Here is a 20,187-nt window from a genome sequence, read left to right on the forward strand (position 1 = left end):
ATTAACCTATTTGGCAAGGCTTTGGAGTCTCGTTCGATATTGTCACTCTGTATGTCCTACGTTGGACTGATAATCTGATAATCTCCAGCTCCTCATAATGCCAAATGTTATTCCTCTTGTAAAGTATTCCTCATCCATAACCCAAAGCACATTTTAAGATTAACAATTTCTTCAGTAGCCATCTGTATTGATCAGCTGCTGAAATCCTCCTTTCCCCTAAGCTAAATTCATACTAACATTGAACTTCATTTCAACAGATCCTTAATTAACTTTTAGTCCAGGGTGACAAGGTGTCCTGTTTTACAGAGGGCACACCTCTCTCTGAAGAAGTAAAGGGCTGCCTGGTTCAAGCCGGGTTAGAATGTTTTTAAAAACCCTAAGCAACTAAGCCTTGAGATTCTCATCAGCAGTTAGCACCTGGATAGCATAGAATTGTAGAGTTGGAAGGGACCACGAGGGTCATCTAGTCTCTACAATACAGGAATCTTTTGCCTAACGTGGGGCTCAAACCCACAACCCTGAGATTAAGAATCTCATGCTCTGCTGACTGAGCTATGCAGGCAGATCAACTTTCTGCGACCTTCCCCAGTATGGTAAAGTGTATGGCATTGCTATTTAAGTTATAGTAAAGGTAAAAGTAAAGGGACCCCTGAACATTAGGTCCAGTCGTGACCGACTCTGGGGTTGCGGCGCTCATCTCGCTTTATTGACCAAGGGAGCCGGCGTACAGCTTCCGGGTCATGTGGCCTGCATGACTAAGCCGCTTCTGGCGAACCAAAGCAGCACACGGAAACGCTGTTTACCTTCCCGCTGGAGTGGTACCTATTTATCTACTTGTACTTTGACATGCTTTCGAACTGCTAGGTTGGCAGGAGCAGGGACCGAACAACGGGAGCTCACCCCGTCGCGGGGATTCGAACCGCCTACCTTCTGATCGGCAAGTCCTAGGCTCTGTGGCTTAACCCACAGCGCCACCCGCGTCCCTTAAGTTATAGTAATCATCTTTAATTCTCATCAAAACATAGCCAAAGTTTTATGTAAATCTGTGCCATCTTTCTGTTTCTGTGTAAATCACCTGTTTAGCACCTGCTCCTTTCCCTCTAGGAAGGAGGGAAGCCAGTTATGAACATATCTGAAGAAAAATATATGCCCCTAATCCTAAACCTTTTGTTTATGGCAATATTACCTGATGAAGAGATTTTATGCTGACATCATTATTTTATAACAGAAATGAGGACCTGGAGAGTTCAGTTGGTTAGAGTGTGGTGCTGATAATGCCAAGGTTGCAGTTTCGATCCCCCTGTGGACCAGCTGCATATTCCTGCATTGCAGGGGATTACACTACAGATGACCCTCAAAGTCCCTTCAATTCCAAGATTCTACAAAAGCAGCACACAATATAACTGTGGGATGTTTCCAAGCGATCTAGATGAGAAATCTGCCGCAAGCAGAAATCCACTAGTGTGAACAATGACAACTTCTCCTAATTCCAAAACCTAATTTTCAGCTGCGCGCGACAAACGTTGGTCTCTGTGCATGTTACATCTTCAAAAGGCTTGAGCTTGCTTACTTAGTACGATGAAATATAGCCTGGAGAGGAGAAATTTAATGGGAGACATAATTGCGGCCTTCAAATACCTGAAGGGCTGTGATGCAGAAGATGGAGCAGGCTTCTTCTCTGCTGCTTCAGAGGGCAGGAGGAGAGCTAATGGGTGGAAATTGAAGGGAAGCAGATCCCATTAGGAGAGACTACAGACTGCCTCAAGAGGTAATGGGCTCTTTACCTGGAGAGATTCATACAAGAGAGGCTGGACAACTATATGCCAAGGACACAGTAGCTGCAACACACACTTAATAATAATAATAATAATAATAATAATAATAATAATAATTTATACCCCGCCCACCTGGCTGGGTTTCCCCAGCCACTCTGGGCAGCTCCCAATCAAATATTAAAAACACAATACAGAATTAAACATTAAAAACTTTCCTAAAAACTGCAGATCCAGCATTGAAAAGAGGATTGCGCTAAATGACTTTCAAGGTCCCTTCCAACTCTTATGATTCTAGGCTTGGTGATGGGTTTGAAAATGCCATGGTCTGAAACTGTTCTCAAAAGCGGGCCTTTTAAATGAGTCCTTAGTGTACTTCCTCTGCTTCTTAAGTAGGAGGCTGAGGCAGAAGGCCCTGGAAAAGGAACAGAAATGCACAGCTTTCGTATTTTTATATAGCCCAGTCTGCATGCAACCCATTTTGTAGCTGAAATGAGTTACTGAGCTGAGTAGCACAGCACTACCACATCCTGGCATCACAAAAAGGCATTTCCCATCATATCAGTTGCCAGTTGGGAGAATGGGTATTTTCGTGTGTGTGTGTGTGTGTGTGTGTGTGTGTGTGAGAGAGAGAGAGAGAGAGAGAGAGAGAGAGAGAGAGAGCGCGAGCGCACTACTGTGTAACAGAAACTGCCTATGGCTGTTTTCTGTCTGTGAAGTGCTTTGCAGTTCCCTTGTTCGCCTTTGCTACCTGTCCGGTAAGTCGGACAGAGACAACCCCTTACTTAAACCCAGCCAGCTTCATGAGTCTGCAGGAATTTGAGTATGGATCCTTCACAAACAATTGGAACATTTTTATCCAGCACCCCACACTGGCCAGCCTCTGTGACACATGCAAACACATGCGTGCACATACTAACAGTAGGAGGAAAGGTAAATAAATGTGCCCAAACAAGTTCATTACCTGATGGCGAGAAGACTGCAAAACAGTCCCTGTTGCCAAAATGCATCCAACACTTGCTTACAGTGCAAACCCGAGTGTCTACTCAGAATTCAGTGAGGTTTTCTCCCAGGTAACTGGGGCTAGGCTAAGCCGCTTGCTCATGCATGTGCAGGACTCTGCTAAAATCTAGCACACTGCTTCCAAGAGTGGCAACAGGTTGAACGACAAAAGGGAGAAGAAAGATGCTTATCTTAAAATTAATATCGTGTCCATTCAACAGCCAAGCGGATGGAGGACTGACCCAAAACCTCAAGAACATTATATAGAAGGGTGAGCCTCCAAGATTAAGCCCAGTTTCGCAGGATGCAACCGTCCTTCCAAACCACGCCACCCAGGTAATCCTGGTTTCAGTAAATAAGGCATGTTTGCGTAGCAATCAACATTGGGTAATGCAACACAACTATATTCCCAGAAGCAAGATTACATCAAGTCGCAAGAGGGAGATGCAAATTACCTTCTCCTTAAATAAATAAATAAAACATCGTACTAGACATCCATACTTTCAAGCAGGTTTCGAGTTTCCAATTAAGTACCGGAACATTTCCAACAGGGAGGAGGGAGAGCAGGTGGGTGGATAGATACAGCCATTGACCATGCAGCATTGTCAACAATACCTCGCATCTGGTGAAACTGCCGCAACGCATTATATGCACGGCTGCCTCTGAAGATGGTTCGGAAACTCCAGCTAGTGCAGAATTCGGCGGCAGTCTGATCCTGGCCCGACTGCACTGGCTGCCGATTAGTTTCTAGGCCCAGTTCAAACTTAATAAATAATAATAATAGCAAGGAGTAAGAAAACACTATGTATATAGATGTACTTGTGTACATACATATACTCAAGAAAAAACTAGATGGATAAAATTATGTCTAAATTGCACATAGGTGCCCTTAAAAGTAAAGGGACGCCTGACCATTAGGTCCAGTCGTGGGCAACTCTGGGGTTGCGGCGCTCATCTTGCTTTATTGCGGCCAGCGTGACTAAGCCACTTCTGGCGAACCAGAGCAGCGCACGGAAACACCGTTTACCTTCCCGCCGGAGCGGTACCTATTTATCTACTTGCACTTTGAGTGCTTTCAAACTGCTAGGTTGGCAGGAGCAGGGACCGAGCAACGGGAGCTCACCCCGTCGTGGGGATTCAAACTGCCGACCTTCTGATCGGCAAGTCCTAGGCTCTGTGGTTTAACCGACCCAATAGGTGCCCTTGCTTCCCTGCTAAAACCATATCATCAGGCCTTCTTTCAGCTGAAACTCCCTGGAATTCAATTCCGGCACCTCTCAGGTGGGCATCAATGCCATTCTAAGAGAATGGGGGAGGTTTTCCTGGTGAGTTCCAGCCCCTCTTTTTCTAGAAAAATAGCACTGCACATCATGATATACTGAGAAGGAGCTTACTTAAATCTCAGCTTAAAAAAATAAGCACTTTTAGATGTGCAAAATCCAAACTAAAAGTATACAGTAGCTGGGATTTTATCTTCCCAATTGATGCTCTCTTCTCAGAAGCATAATGCACATGAGAGAATGAAGGTATCACCGGCACTGATAATCTTGCCATCACCACCCTATTTGATGTGATTCTGGAGAAGATGTCTGCTGGAAAGCTAAGTTTTTGTTTTAAAACAAGCTCTAAACTGAAATGTTTAAAACAAGGTGCCTGGCAAGACTGTCACAATATTGAGCGAAGTCAGCCGTGATGTTCAGCACAAACTAAAGCTGTGAAGCACATTAATGCATCTTAAAATTAATCAGAGTGCACACACAATGACACTCCCACAAATTTTACAACCTATAAAATACAGGCAGACACTACCAACCAATCACTTTTATATTCTCTCTCCCTCTCCCTCCATCCCTGCCACGAGATGTCTATTTATACAGCAGAGAGGTGGTCTTTCATCAGACAAATGGGGGAACTCACCACCTCAATAAATAAAACTGAACTGCCAGACTAATTGTAAGTGGGAATGAGAAGTCCATCAATGTTGCCTCCCCTTTAAGATGTCAGCATTATTCTTCTTCAGCTGGCTATTCTGGCTCTGTGGAAAAACTAATGGGGGGTGGACTGGGGCAGAATTAAATAGTTTGCTAGAATTTGTCTGATACCCTTTGTAAAAGAAGATGGCTGCAAGGCAAACTTACCTGAGAGCAAGCACCAATTAACACGGCAGGATTCCTTCCAAGTAGGATGCTTGCTTTCACATAGTTTATTTTTATTACCTCAAATATTTTAATGGGTTTTTTCATACAGTGGCCTAGGAGAATTCTTCCCTTTTCCTCTCTCCTTCTCATGCCAGAGATGCAACAGCAACACATACATCTGCAGACATAGGTATTCTGAAGTCCAGCTCCAAGGGCCTATTGCTGGTTCCCTCACGGCAAAAAGTGAAGTTACAGAGAACCAGGCAGAGGGCCTTCTTGGCAGTAGCACCCTCCTTATGGAACGCCCTCCCATCAGATGTCAAGGAAATAAACAACTATCTGACTTTTAGAAGACATCTGAAGGCAGCCCTGTATAGGGAAGTTTTAAAAGTTTTTATTGTGTTTTTAATACTGTTGGGAGCTGCCCAGAATGGCTGAGTCAACCCAGTCAGATGGGTGGCATATACATAATAAAATTATTATTATTATTATTAAGCTTTAAAATGGTAATTGGTTAAATTTATCAACTAGCGTTCCTATCAGCTTTTAAGCAAGCATGAGCAGGCTCTTATGGTCAAAATAATTTGACTAGGACAGGACAATACTTGTTGCAAGAGAATCCTCTGGAGTGAAAACAATAAACCTGTTTTACTGAATCATAGCTGCCTCCTGAAAAGCAGGGATGCCGCAAGCTAGCTTCTTTATTGCATTTATGCATTCCTCCAGTACAGTAATCCCTCAGAAACTGGAATTCATCTTTCAAGCTTAAAAACATAAAAGCGGCCTTGCTGGAGCAGACACAAGGCCTATGAAGTCCAGCACCCTATATCTTACAGTGGTCAATGAGATGCTTCTGAGAAACCTACAAGCAGGATGTGAGGACAATAATAACTCACTCCTACTTCTGCTTCCCAGCATACCTGTATTAATAGGCACGGCATGTCTGATCTCGGAGGGGGCATACAGCCATCCAGCAGCCAAACTGTGGTTAGGCAACACAATTGCTTACGCCACAATTATATCTCAAGAACTTTTATAAACAGCCACATGCATTTCTCCAAATTATGCCCTTTCTTCAGTTAAAGGGGCAGCTGTTGGAGCTCACAAGAAAATACAAAACCTTTAGATACTGTTCCCACCTGAAGACAGTTGCTAAAGTTATTGTGCAAAAAGCTCAACCCTTGATCTCTGAAAAGTATACCAAAGGCATGCAAAGATCTCTAGTTGACCTCTCTCACACACAGGCAATAAAACCTTGCCAAGACTTCTTAATTCAAGGTAGATCAGGCTTCAGCCACAGTAAGAGTCTAACAATGCAATGTGCCTGCAGGCTGACAAATTGCCTTCTTCAACTGTTTAGAAGACAGGCAACCTTTTCCTATGTCAGCTTCTAAATCCACTATGCTGCTACAGCTTTGAGAATTCGAAAAGTCACTCGATCCAGGGACAGTCCACATATATATTGGCCTATTCCTACCTCTTTTTCTTAATGGTGACACGGACCATTCATACTGTAAGAATAGTCTTCACAACTTGTGAGCAGAGTGGTGGGGTGAAGGGGTGAAGACAAGCTACAACAATTAGCTGTAACATTGTTCACTGATCCTGCTCAGGCTGCACAGAAAAAGCATTTTGGTTCCCGAAATTCATTCTTGATGGTGCAGATAAAATATCGTAGATAGAATTCCACAGGATGTTTTGCTAGTGTGTGAAAACGGTTCAGATCCAATGATCCCCAGGCATGCACCTCCAGATGGTGGAGATTTTAGGTGCAATCCTGGCACCTAGCTAATTTCGAACACTGCCAGAGACATATGGCTTTGGATCATTGGCTTACCAGAGAATGTTGGCTTTACTGTGGCAGCACAAACTGCTGTTGTATTCCAGAAATCCAAGCAGTTCCAGAAAACTGGGCTGTAATTGACAACCCATTTACTCCAGAGCAGTTCAATTAAAGTTGCTGGGATTGCACTAAACTAAGCAGCTGCAGATTGTTGCCTTAAGCATGTGCAGTTCAGGGAATATATCTATTGTGATATATTCAACTGAGAGTTTTCATTCAGAAGTTTTAGCTGCATTTCGAAGTGTAGCCACAAATTGAGGAGATAACCTCAAATTAAGGAAATACACACTGGCTGTTACGTTGCCTACCTCAAATGACAGATTTTCACTGCAATTTATCTAATCGCCGCTATTCCCATGTTTAAACATATCCTATAACCAAACACCTGGCTGGCAAGATAAAGACCAAGCAGATTTTAAAAGTAACAACTGCATTAACAAGAAGCAAGCTTACAGTTTAAATATAAACTATGTGCATTATGGAGGTGCCCTTCAGCTGCCAACCTCAGCCACGCAGGAGCTGATTTTCACAGCACCATCGCACAAGGACAAAGCAAATCACATGGGGACACATCATGGAAAAAGTGGGTCCCATGTACCCAAGGACCATAACTGAAGGGCACCTGAGAAAATGTACTTATCAGCAAGCAAGTCCTGGAATCCTAAGACTGAAACACCAGGCTAGTTCTAGTCAAGTTTTCTGAGCTACGACAAATATTTGTGACGTGCTAGACTGGCTATGATTCAGACTTGGAAAGAGACTTGATACACATCACACATCTAAAACACATGACTTCCCCCAAAGAATCCTGGGAACTGTGTTTGTTAAGGGTGCTAGAGATCTGCAAGAGTTAAACTACGATTCCCAGGATTACTGGAGGGAAGCCATTTTCTTTCAATGTATGATAAGTATCAAAGCAAGGGCTGGAGAACCACCTATCAAGGATGCTGAAAGAATGGGTTTTCTGCATCAGAAGGCTGCTGAGGTCTGTTCCAGGTCTATGACTGGAAACTCCTGCCCAGCCCATGAAGCTCACAGGGCAAAGTCACTATCTCTCACCCTACCTTAATCCAATAGTCCTATGATTCAAGTTAATTTAAAAGGAAAGCCCTTGAGAGTCTCCCTCATACACACACGTTTTAAGATCAGGGTGAAACTGGGGATTTAGAACAGAAGTGGGGAGACTCCAAAGGCTTTTGCAAGCCTCCGCCAACTCTCCTTTTAAGTCTCTGAGTTTGGGAATTTGGAAGGGAAGAGGCTTGCATGGGAAGTCTTTGAGAGTTTCGCCTACTCCCTTCTAAATTCCCAATCTCGTGCTGATCTTTAATCTCCGCTCATCAGTTGATGCCCAGAGATTCGATCCTGCTGCCTAGGCTACATGATCCTGTTCCCTGCTGGGAAATGGGCAGAGCAGCAGATGCAGGATTAAACCATGTCCTCTCATCCATCCATAGATATGTCAGCTGATAGGTGGGGGAGTGTGGTTTGGTGAAAACTGCCTGGGAGGCCAAACTGAACCCCCTGGCAAGCCAAGATTGGCTCATGGGTCAGAGGTCCCTACCCCTGGCATAACTACTTGAATGCCTACAATCCTTGGAGGAATTATAGGATTCAAATGTTTGACTGAAGTAAAATCACCATGACCCTCAGTAGAATCAGAATCTGTCTGTAGACTGAATACATAATGAAGTGTCACTCGTGCTATCTTCCATTATAGCACCCTGAAAATGGACATTAAATATTGTGTATGTGGCGCTGTGGGTTAAAGCCTCAGTGCCTAGGACTTGCCGATCGAAAGGTCGGCGGTTCGAATCCCCGCGGCGGGGTGCGCTCCCGTCGCTCGGTCCCAGCGCCTGCCAACCTAGCAGTTCGAAAGCACCCTCAGGTGCAAGTAGATAAATAGGGACCGCTTACTAGCAGGAAGGTAAACGGCGTTCCGTGTGCTGCGCTGGCTCGCCAGATGCAGCTTGTCACGCTGGCCACGTGACCCGGAAGTTTCTGCGGACAGCGCTGGCTCCCGGCCTCTAGAGTGAGATGAGCACACAACCCTAGAGTCTGTCAAGACTGGCCCGTACGGGCAGGGGTACCTTTACCTTTACCTTTACTATGTGCGTGTACATGCATATTCTCCTTAAAAATCCATTTATAGTATATGAATGCCATTCTTTTTGGACAACTAGGGTTGTTACAGTTGCTGTAAAAATCTAAATTATTTTCCATGACTCTCAGAAAGTATGCATTCAAATTTTAAAAATACACACATTACAACTCTTCTCTTTTTACAAGTATTCTTGAAGCTTCAACTGAGGCAACAAAGCGTTATTTTTATAACTAAAAAGACACATACACACACACCAACAACCCTTAAGTACTTACAAATAGTATTCTAATTTCCAAGCTGTTTCACAAAAGTGTTAGTAGAATGTGCTAAGCTTTTTTTTAAAGAGACAAACCTCATCCATATTTCCTGTACTTTGAGAGTAGCCGGAAACCAAGGATTTACCACGGCTGCAAAGTCCGTCCCCCCCGCCCAATCTCCTCTTCCTCGCATCCATTCATACTGAGAGTAACAGAGGTTTTTTATTGAGCATTTTCTCAACCTACACACATTGAAGCCTGCCAAGATACCACACAGTGCCACAAAGCAGAAGCTGGAGCTACGAAAGACTGTATCCCAAAAAAGGGTAATTTTTAATGGATGAAAAATGGCAGATTCATACAGCACTGGGACAAATATGGCCTGAAATTACCGTATTTTTCCATGTATAAGAGTAGGTTCCCCCCCCCTAAAAAATAATGTCGAAAACTAGGGGGCGTCTTATACTCTGGGCCATCTCCTCACATTTTCTTAAATCTGAGTCCCCCAAAATACATGCCTTATACATGGGGACGTCTTATTTCCAGGTCTAAGACAAGGGGTGTCTTTCTCCTTACGTGTATCAGGTGCATCTTCACTTATCTAGGACACAATTTCACAGTTAAGCAGAGTAAGATATTCACCTCAGGCAGTTGTTTGGGGTGTCAGAAAGGGCAGCGCACTGTTAGTTATTCAATTTATTATTGTCTTGCCAAAGAAGTGGGGAAGGTGCTTGTGGGATTTTCAGCCTCAGGCACCAAAACAACTTCACTGGCCTTGGTGCGGCACAATTGCCAGCTCTACCTCAGGGAGCCTGTCTTTGTCCTGCAAAATGGGGTCCCTGAAATCTGTGTCTGGGGGCCATGATGAGGAACAGAAGCACCTAGCACAGCCCAGTGAAGGAGATGGAGAACAGGTTGGAGAAAATGACCCAGCAGCCAACTTTTTTTTAGAAAGCGTACAAGTGAAACAGGTAATGGAGGACAAAGTAAAAAAGACCTTGGCTATGCAAGGTCTTTCTACCTTGAGGTAGAAATGTGTCTGAGAACTTGAGTGGAGAGCCTTGGCCAAAATCAATAAAACAGAGCTCTTTGGCCAGTTACACTGCGCTGCTGAGCTTATATAGAAAACAAAAAATAACAGAGTAAACCTGGTAATGTGGAGAATACTATAATTGGGGCGCTACTGTATTGGTTTCAGTATTAAATAGTTCCAAGCGCAACTAGAAATAGATTCAAGATCGCCACAGGCTTTATGCTTTGTTAAGTCATTGCTCATGCATTAAATACAGAACTTAGTTTACAAGATCTGCTAAAATGCAGTGTAGTGTCAGCAGCAGGGCTTTTTTTCAGCCGCAACTCAGTTCCTCCACCTCTCAGGTGGGTGCCATTGCCATTATAAGAGAACAAGGTGAGTTCCAGCACCTCTTTTTCTGGAAAAATAGCACTGACTATCAGACTCTTCATTCTGAAAAGTTGTGGGCTAGCTATGAAAAGCACACAAGCATATCTGATATAATAATAATAATAATAATAATAATAATAATAATAATAATAATAATTGTACCCCTGCTCATCTGACTGGGTTGCCCCAGCCACTCTGCACGGCTCCCAGCATATACAAAAGCATAATGAAACATTAAACATTAAAAACTTCCCTATACAGGGCTGCCTCCAGGTGTTATGCTACTACAACATCAAGATTCATCCAACTTGCAAGGAAAAGGCCTTGAATTAAGAAATTCAGAACCCAGTAATTTGTGATGCATAAACTGAGCTCATAGTCCTTCCACACATACACCCAATCCTGATTATTCCAAGCTTTTTTCATTTTAGTAGTATAATTTAGGGCAGGGGAGATGCTACTGCTGCTGCTGTTAAAGCCATCAGGGACCTAAAATCCTTGCCAGTCTACTACAGATCACCCAGAGATCTGCCAGTAAATCCCAATCTACCTTCTACCCACCTTGGCTATGTTCACCTCTCTCTGTGTTTTAAGATGTCACATTCCCACATGCATAGGGCTCTTCAGGGAGCCATTCAGTGAGGGATGCTAATTTCCCACAACTTCATATACAGTAGTTCACAATCCAGAGCATGGGTAGGCAAACTAAGGCCCGGGGGCTGGATCCGGCTCAATCACCTTCTAAATCCGGCCTGCGGACGGTCAGGGAATCAGTATGTTTTTACATGAGTAGAATGCATCCTTTTATTTAAAATGCATCTCTGGGTTATTTGTGGGGCAAAGGAATTCGTTCATTCCCCCCCTCCAAAATATAGTCCGGCCCCCCACAAGATCTGAGGGACAGTGGACTGGCCCCCTGCTGAAAAAGTTTGCTGACCCCTGATTCATATCATGTTTGAGCCTACTACTTACAGGAAAACCACCAGCACCCATTCTTTGTGAGCTGCAGATTTGTTTCCAAGGGCGCCAACTGCCAGGAATCCTGGCACCACTTTCTCTTGGTGCGGGGAGCAAATATTTAAAAATGATATTTAAAAATGATAGCGAGAAACAGTCTGGAACCATTGTGGGAACGGCTAATTGTAGTACATGGTTGCTACTAGCACTAATAAGAATATCAGAAATGTTATTTCCGCTTCTCTCTCAATGAATGAGAAAATAAAGTGCAATTGAAAATGCTCAAAGTGTATGTGTGTATGAGAGAGAAAGAAATTCAGTGGGTGGAGTACAGGGCTTTTCTCATACCACCTGTACTTCTGAGGTGGTCCAAAGGAGTGTCCTTTCTTACATTCTACAAACCTCACTGGGGGTCTGCACTGTACGTCCTTCTTGGGTGCCCACACTCAGACCATTGGGTTCATCTATCTCAGTATTGTCTACTCTGACTGGTAATGCTTCTTCAGGGTTTCAGACAGGGGGCTCTGCTTGCAGATGCCTGGGATTGAGCCAGGGGCCTTCTGCATGCAAAGCCGATGTTCCACCACTGAGCCCTTCCTCAACTGAAGCCCAAGAGAAGACATCATGAGGCAAATCCTCCATTAGAGATTGTTGAGATCAGAAAGTGTGGGCAATCAGGGAAACTGCAGAGCACTAGAGAAAGATGAACACACACACACCACCCTTAGCCAGCTCAAAAGCTACACCCTAAACAAATTCAGAAGTGCCCATGAAATGAAACAGAAAAATGGAAGCCGCATTTGCAAAAGAAGAAAACTTTGAGATACCAGAGGACCAGTTTGGGCCTAGCATTAAAATTGCTAGTCGCTTGCTGACAGTTTGACACCAATGTGTTTGCATCACTGCATGCAGAGGTACAGCAGTGACCATATTGTCCTGGCCATGAGCTCAGGCTGCTTTCTCTGAACCCAATAAACAGGAAATCAGTAGCACTGTGTCTAGAAGAAACTAGATTTAATTACTCCCCTCTCTTAAGAAGTGATCAAGAAAGGAGAAATTGATGCAAACCGGGCGGAGGGGCGGTTAAAGAGGCCACAAGCTATTTCTGCAAAAGTGCAGATATTCTCAGGATCTCTGAGCTTACATTCAACAGCCAGCTGGTTGTCTATTGCCATTTCCAAGGCACACAGCAAGAAGGCAAGATTTGTGGTAGTTCCCTGTTGAAGAGCCGCCCAGAAATTCAGCCTTCAACCCCCAGATGTAGTAAGCAATACATGGTGAATGCATCAATTAATCCAGAATTAGATATGTTTCAGTTCACAAAGTAAACTCTTACAATTAAACAAAACAAAACAAAAAAATTGTATTAAAAATCCCCAACATAGCAGTTCCATTTCAAGCTGCTACAGACGTATTCTTGAAGGGATAAAAACAAATACAGGAACATCAAATACTGCTCTCTAACAGCACCACTGAGGATTGCAATAGATTTTATGAGAGATGACTAGACTGATGTTCAGAATCTGAATCGTTTCAGAGAATGCAAGCAAACTAGGACATCTGCTCATGCCTATTCAGGCTAATGAGTTTATTTCCAGTTAACGGCTAACAGGGGAACCATGCAGCTGCACTCTACATTTCAGAAGATCTGAGCTCATTTATGCTTGCTGCACAGCATCACAAAGAAAGATAAGAAAGCAATGATTAGGCTGCATCCAAATGGCAGTTTGAACCACAGTTGGATGTGGTTTATTGCTGCTACTCCTTATAAATACTACCAGTGGGCCTGGAGAGTTCATGTTACAATACCCAACATGGAAAGTGCCACCCTTATTGTGATCCTGATAGCCCCAGCGTATTATTTGGGGCAGCAGGAATAAGTATGAGGAACTCCTGTGTATCTTGCAGATGGCAGGGGCATTGAACTTCCAGCTTGATACTTTGAATGTCTTAATATGGAGCGACTCTTATTCGAATCATCCAGACCAGAGCCTCTCATGCAATCACCACAGACTCCCAAATTCTGTACAGGAAACCAGCTGCCCAACAGCAAGCCTGCTGTGGGAGAAAATAGGTATTTTCTCGACACAGAGTGATATTACTGTATTGGTCTGAGATGCTGAGAACCACAGGAACTATACCAGTACAAAAAAAACTCCTAAGAACTACGGAAATAATACAAGCTCTTTTGAAGGGCCAACTACCATCGGTGGAAAAAGTACTCAAGCTTTCAACAAATCAATCCACAGAACTCTGGCAAAATAAAAAGTACCAGCCAGATATTGAGCAAAGACCTCTCTCAGAGATTTCTCTAATTTAGCTCTGTACTGGAAGAAACAATGCAAGTATTTCTCATGCCACGTATAACTTCACAGACAAATTATCAAGCTCTTAAAAAAAAACCTTTTGCAAACCTTTCCAGCAACCAAGTGAAAAAATTGTGCACAGAATATAAGATGCACCTGAGTTTTGCAAGGTAGCATACAGCTCCCCAAACCTAGTAAGATACCACCATTGGGTGAAGATGGGGAAAGGAAAGGGAAGGAATGCCCTTGCTGGATTGACCCAAAGAGTCTCCTGAGCCCAGTACAGTATTCTGTCTCCCAGCAGTTAGCAGCCAGAAGATAGTAGAAGCTCACAAAATAGTGAAAGTCCTTTTATTTGCCTCACTAATCTTCCCAAACCAACTTGGCACACACCCTTCTCTTTCTCTCCTCCCCAGTGGCAAATTTATGGCTAAAAGTGTCAATGCATGTAGTTATAAAACGAAGCTACATAACAGCTGAGCGTTCACACAAGCCAAATTGCGGAGGAAAACCAGAGAGGGACAGAAAATAAGGAGCGGTAAATCGATATATGCAATTGGAAAGTTGCTTACTCTCCCGCCCCTCAAAGAAAACCCAGGGGGAAACGACATCAGAACAAGTAACAAGCTTTCTGGAAACTCAGCCCTCTTCCTACCTGGGAACTGACAGCGATCGCAAGCATCAGTCGGGCTATAAAGTAAGCTCTTCCGAGCCGCGGTTGTGCCCCCACCGCAGGCAGGGCTTGGAGGGAGCGAGATCCAAGCGGCTTTTCCTCACCTCTGAGCAACCTGCCAAAGCACAGCCAGGAGTCAGAGAAGCCACTGACAGGCAGACAGCCGCGACAACGAAGCGGGCGGGAGCGACAAACACAAAGATGCACCCTCTAAGCAGCTCTACCTGCCTGCTCCCTGCTACTCCCTTCGGCGGCGAGAAAGGGGCGGAGCCTCTCGGCCAGCCCCAGCTTGGTTCCTCCCAGGGAGGTTCCGGAGAGGGCAAAGAATCGTCTCGGTTGATTGACAGCGGCGCTGACCAAGGGGAATCTCCAGACGGATCAGCGCCAAGGCGGCGTTCGCTCGCGCTTTCGCGGGCAGCCGTCGGGTGTTTCCATGATGTCAGCGAGCCATGTTTCTCGGACAGGTAGGAAGAGGAGATGTGGCGCGGGCGGGCCGGCACCAAGGAGAGCGAGTCGAGGCACCCGTCACCCTGGGGCAAGACTTTCGCGTGCGATCGCAGTTCACCCGGATGAACAGAGGCAAAGGTGCTTAACCCGAAAGGTGGGCTTAAACTGGCCAAGGCAAAGAGGCATGATTTAGAGTCGGGAGAACGCTTCCTTGTTACACCACAGAGTCAGGATTTCAGTGCAACAAACTAATCCCGAACCAGCTTTACTGCACCTCTTCCTGAGCTTAGCGATTTACAGTTTCCATAATTACTTCGGATTTGCACCACAAAACGCATGCAATATTTCCCATTCTTTGCAGTGCGGCTCGGTCGGATGAACACACCATTCTAGAATAACCTCCGCTTCTGCAATCGCGCGTCCTGCCAAAGTGTCCCCCCACCCCCCAAAAATGCCCATTTCGCCAGCGAGGAACGCACACCTTTAAAAGCCGTCGTTCCGTGGCCGGGGACAGCGTCCGAAGAAAGTAAAGGCATTTTAAGTTAAGGAATATTTGCAACACACGAGCCCAGCTTTGAAAACGCAGCTGGAAAAGCTTGGAGGAAGCTGCTGCAAAGAAGCCCAACCACTTCCACAACTTAGCTAAAAGAACTCGCAGCCTGTACACATAATTAAAGCAGTGCCATGAAACCTTTAAGAAATAGCCCCTCGCTATCATGAAACCATCCGAGTGAGAAATCAAACTCCACAAAGATTGCAGGACAGAATGCAAAATGCAGAAAGGCTCTCAGGATTATTAATTTGCATATAGAAATTAAAAAGCTGGAAGCATCCCCAGGCATATTCAAACTGCCCCAGCCATAGATTTCAGAGTTGCGGACACTTGCCTCTCGAGAAGACTCCTTCCCTTCCCATTCTGTGAGTTCTCTCAATGCAGCGACAAAGGAAAGAGTCCGCCAGTCCCACCCAGATTCCGCCCAGGCGGCGGGTTTTACTGGCTGCTTTCAAGGAGGCGGGGTTTCGCCTTGCATTCTTCAAGTAATCTCATCAACGCCTTGGCACCATTCAGGATTTGGGCTGACGAGGAGCCAACTGTGGCGCTTCTCGCCCCGGAAGAACAGACAGCTCATGAGGGCGCTGCCCCGTCAACACCCAGTTCTGGGCTGAGATGGGCTCCCACATTCCACTGCCGCATGCCAGGCACGCCGTTGGTTCCGATTAGAGCACTTTCTGCCCCAACCGCGCAAAATAGAAACCCATTGCAGTGTTAAAATTGGCAGGAGGTTTGGGGTTTGGGTTGTTTTTCGAAAAAGGAATCGAGCAGAGGGCGGCGAGGTATTTTTGCTACTGAAGATGCAAATATCCAAATGAAAGCTTCTCACAGCCTTTAACGTGGGCATTCTAAAAATATTACGTTTGCAGTTTGCGTGGGTGAAAGCAAAGAACGGATTGCATGCTACTTCGGGCTCAAGCCACGCTGCTTACCGTTCTGAAAGCTACTGTTCAAAGTTCCTTCTGTCTGTTTTTGCCCTGGTACAGTTAAAATGACATGGACCGTGCTTCCGGGTTAGGGTGCAGAAAACCAGGATAACGGTTCAAGAAAATAAAAGTAAGAAAATGCAGCTGTAATTATCGCAGAATTGACCTGCGGAACTCCTTGTCTCCAGCATTGCTACTGGGCAATAACAGAATGGCCTCCAAAACAAAAATGACAATAAGCTCTGAAACCTAGTGAGGATTCTTAAAGAAGGTAATGGAGGATGAAACACATTTTCTCTCCCTACATTCTTGGGAGGGATATTGACTACTTATCTGTGCTATTCTAAGTTTCTATAAGCACCAAAATCTGAATCAGTGGCCCTTAGAATGAAAAATATTTCTCGCCCATGCCCAATTGTAACTAAACCTAAGTACAGTGGTACCTCAGGTTAAGTACTTAATTCGTTCCGGAGGTCTGTTCTTAACCTGAAACTGTTCTTAACCTGAAGCACCACTTTAGCTAATGGGGCCTCCTGCTGCTGCCACGCCGCCAGAGCACGATTTCTGTTCTCATCCTGAATCAAAGTTCTTAACCCGAGGTACTATTTCTGGGTTAGCGGAATGTGTAACCTGAAGCGTATGTAACCCGAGGTACCACTGTATGCACAACCGAAATAGCCAATATTTCCCCCCCTGCTTCCTCCTGCCTCCCCCCCCCGCTGTAAATTATCATCTGTCAAGTTATAGATCTAAGCAACACACACACACACACACACACACACACACAAGGCACTGGCATCTACCTGATCCCAAGCATTTTGTGTCATCCATTTCATTGGGGCCTAGTTTTCTGCAGCATTCTTAAGAGTGGGTTGCAATGCATAGAATTCAGGATGAATACTATTTGCACTCCCTAGGGAATAGCGGATGCCTGGAAGGCACCATTTGCATACAGAGAAAAGGGAGATTCAGTTGTGCAGAGCACTACAATGGTCTTTGCTCCAGAGCCCTGACATTGAGGGGGATGGCTGACTAAGAGCAGAGATGTAAGAGCAGCGAAGTGGGCTGGTTTAATTACTGCTAATTTTGAAGCATTTGCACAATGTCTTTTTATAGCCTTACTCAAGGGCAAGGAGCTGCAATGTCACTGTAGCAACTGGACTCTGACCCAAATGCTGAAACCAAGCAAAAAGGACACTTAAATAATAGTCACTCATTATTGTGGGACTTTAGCTATGCAGAACTATCAGAAACCAGTGGTAAGAAATATGTAATTTGGTTAGAACAGTTACACACTGGAGGAAACTCAGGCATTGACTGCTTGCACCAGTATTCTGGAATCCATGCAAGTGCAGCTCCTGACATAATGCAAACTTTGATCCTCTAGATCACGAATTCAGCAGGAAATGAATCTACTGGGAGCAAAAGGGATGCTAATAGGAATATCCTTTAAGCCAGTATTTTTCAAACATTCTTTCTAGGAAGTGGTAGTTCTCTTTGATATGGCGTATGGGGCTGGTTTCTCCTGTTCTTCTTTTGACATGTTTCACAATATACTCATTCACCTTGCATTCAACTTTATCGCAGAACTTCAATGTCCCAAGAGCAGCGTTTATTTCCATTATAGAACCCCTTCACTCAACATCAAAGCCATACAGAAAAGCAGAGCTTCCCCATCAGTTTCTCATGCCTGCTGTTCTTCAGAGCCTTGCTTATGCAGCTCTGACGCCCAGTATTTTTGGTGTTGATGGAAGGAAACAACAAGATGCTCTTCACATCAAAGGAAATTTAGCATTCTTCCTTGCCCTCAGAAAAAGGAGGAAATATTGCATGGTGTCCAGCAAAATCAAACCACCAGTGCAATAATTTTTGGCTGTGCAAACGAACATCCTCCCCCTCTCCTCTCCCCACATGCCCCTCCCAATCTGTTTTGGGGGGTTCTCCCAACTCTCCGCAGTCAATTTTAATCAAACATTTAAAAAACCTTCCCTATACAGTGGTACCTCGGGTTAAGAACTTAATTTGTTCTGGAGGTCCGTTCTTAACCTGAAACTGTTCTTAAACTGAAGCACCACTTTAGCTAATGGGGCCTCCCGCTGTCGATGCACTGCCGCTGCACAATTTCTGTTCTCATCCTGAAGCAAAGTTCTTAACCCGAGGTACTATTTCTGGGCTAGCGGAGTCTGTAGCCTGAAGCGTCTGTAACCTGAAGTGTATGTAACCCAAGGTACCACTGTATAGGGCTGCTTTCAGATGGTTCGGGGGTCGGATAACTCCATACCATCTAACATTTCTCTGATGAAAATAGGGACGTCCTGGGGAAACATAGGACATTCCAGCATCAAATCAGAAATGGATGGCTTCTGCAAATGTAGGATTATCCCTGGAAAACAGAGACACTGAGTTGGATAACCACTCTTTCTAGAATGAAACTGTATTTCATTTTTCTTTCTAAACACAAGTGAACTAACTGATGGAATTGGATTGAGAACAAATATCATGATTCTGCAACTTACTGACAAGGGTCAAGCATGTTAGAAACTCCTGAGCAAGTAGGGATGGAGCCATGGTCAAAGTGGTCCAACAGGATGACTTCAGAAAAGCTGCTAGGCCTTGGAAGAAGGAGCAGGGAGGAGGGGAGCCCTGTTCCAGTTTTTCATCTGACATCCCAGTAGTGGAAGCTGCCACCCAGAACCAATTATAAGAATCAAGTGCAGCTGAGCTTTTGATTGTTGCCTCTGGCCTCTAGTCTGAACGAGAAGTCGCCATTATTCTTTGATAGTCATTATTGAATTACATTAGCTACAACATTAAATTGCAAGATCACAAAGGCAAATCATTCTCTGAAATAAAAGCTAAGCTATCGCAACCATCTAAGCGCAGTTTGCCTTTCATAAATTAGCTTGTCATTTAACAGTCAGGTTTGTTTGATGGCACCAATTTACGGAGAGCCAGACATTGCTATGGAACTATCTAAACGGACCCAGTTCAAAGGGCTGGTTATGGCCAAACAGTTTGGACATCCTTATTAGCACAATGGATCCCATGGTGTGACTGGGGTTGCCAGCTGAAATCTAGGACAGTAGAAAATGTATTATTGATCATTACTGTAAAAGTAGACCAGTATACCTAGGTAAAAGCATATCTATGTATACAATATCTACTATTATATACAGACACGTATGAAGAGACAGAGCCTTCTCTCTCTCTCTCTCTCTCTCTCTCTCTCTCTCTCTCTCTCTCCCCTCTCTCTCTCTCTCTCTGTGTTGTGTGTGTATCTCCTATGATGTGTTCTGAAGGCACATCATTTTCTCCAGTGTAGGCTGCTGGGAAATCTATGCTGCCTGGATTTCCATACTATGAAAAGGGTTTTATATAAATGAAATAAATAATACGAACACATTTGAGGACAAAGCTGCATTTGTCCAAAACCCAAATGACCACTTCTTATAGGGGAAAACAACTTACGGAAAAGGCATTTTGGAGAAGAGGAAATAAACCTTTCTCCTTCCTAACCCCTTTTTTCTTTTTTAAAATGGCTTTCTGTCCCGCACCCCCAATTCCTGGTACTTCTGGAAGGCTTCTAAATGCACATTTACTTTCTCAGTCATGCACCCAGGAGAACATTGATGGCAGGAGAACGTTAAAGAAGTGAAGATGAATAAACATGCATATAGTGAGGCTGAGGGAACTTGGTATCCCTGGCTGGCCTGGTGAGCAAATAGTCTGAGCTGCTATAGGGCAGCTTCCTAGGTTCATTCATGAGTCTTTGCTGTCACGGTCCAGGATTCCAAGTCCTCACTCCTCACC

The 20,187-nt window shown here is 44.5% G+C and overlaps 1 protein-coding gene across 8 annotated transcripts in view; it reads right to left on the minus strand.

Annotated features, from left to right (window-relative positions):
* The window catches only part of OSBPL3 (oxysterol binding protein like 3), a 94,391-nt gene extending 77,989 nt beyond the window's left edge, over positions 1-16,402 (minus strand). The window contains exon 1 of one of the 8 annotated variants that reach the window (XM_053410613.1): positions 16,384-16,402. The gene's annotated coding sequence lies outside the window, so the exon portion shown is untranslated. Of the gene's footprint in view, positions 1-1,638; positions 1,750-14,433; positions 15,270-16,383 lie in introns of those variants that run through there. The other 7 variants (XM_053410610.1, XM_053410618.1, XM_053410614.1 and 4 more) reach the window with 7 other exon arrangements.
* Positions 16,403-20,187: the final 3,785 nt, after the last annotated feature.

Source organism: Podarcis raffonei, chromosome 12 (genome assembly GCF_027172205.1).
Source record: "Podarcis raffonei isolate rPodRaf1 chromosome 12, rPodRaf1.pri, whole genome shotgun sequence".
NCBI classification, from domain to species: Eukaryota; Metazoa; Chordata; class Lepidosauria; order Squamata; family Lacertidae; genus Podarcis; species Podarcis raffonei.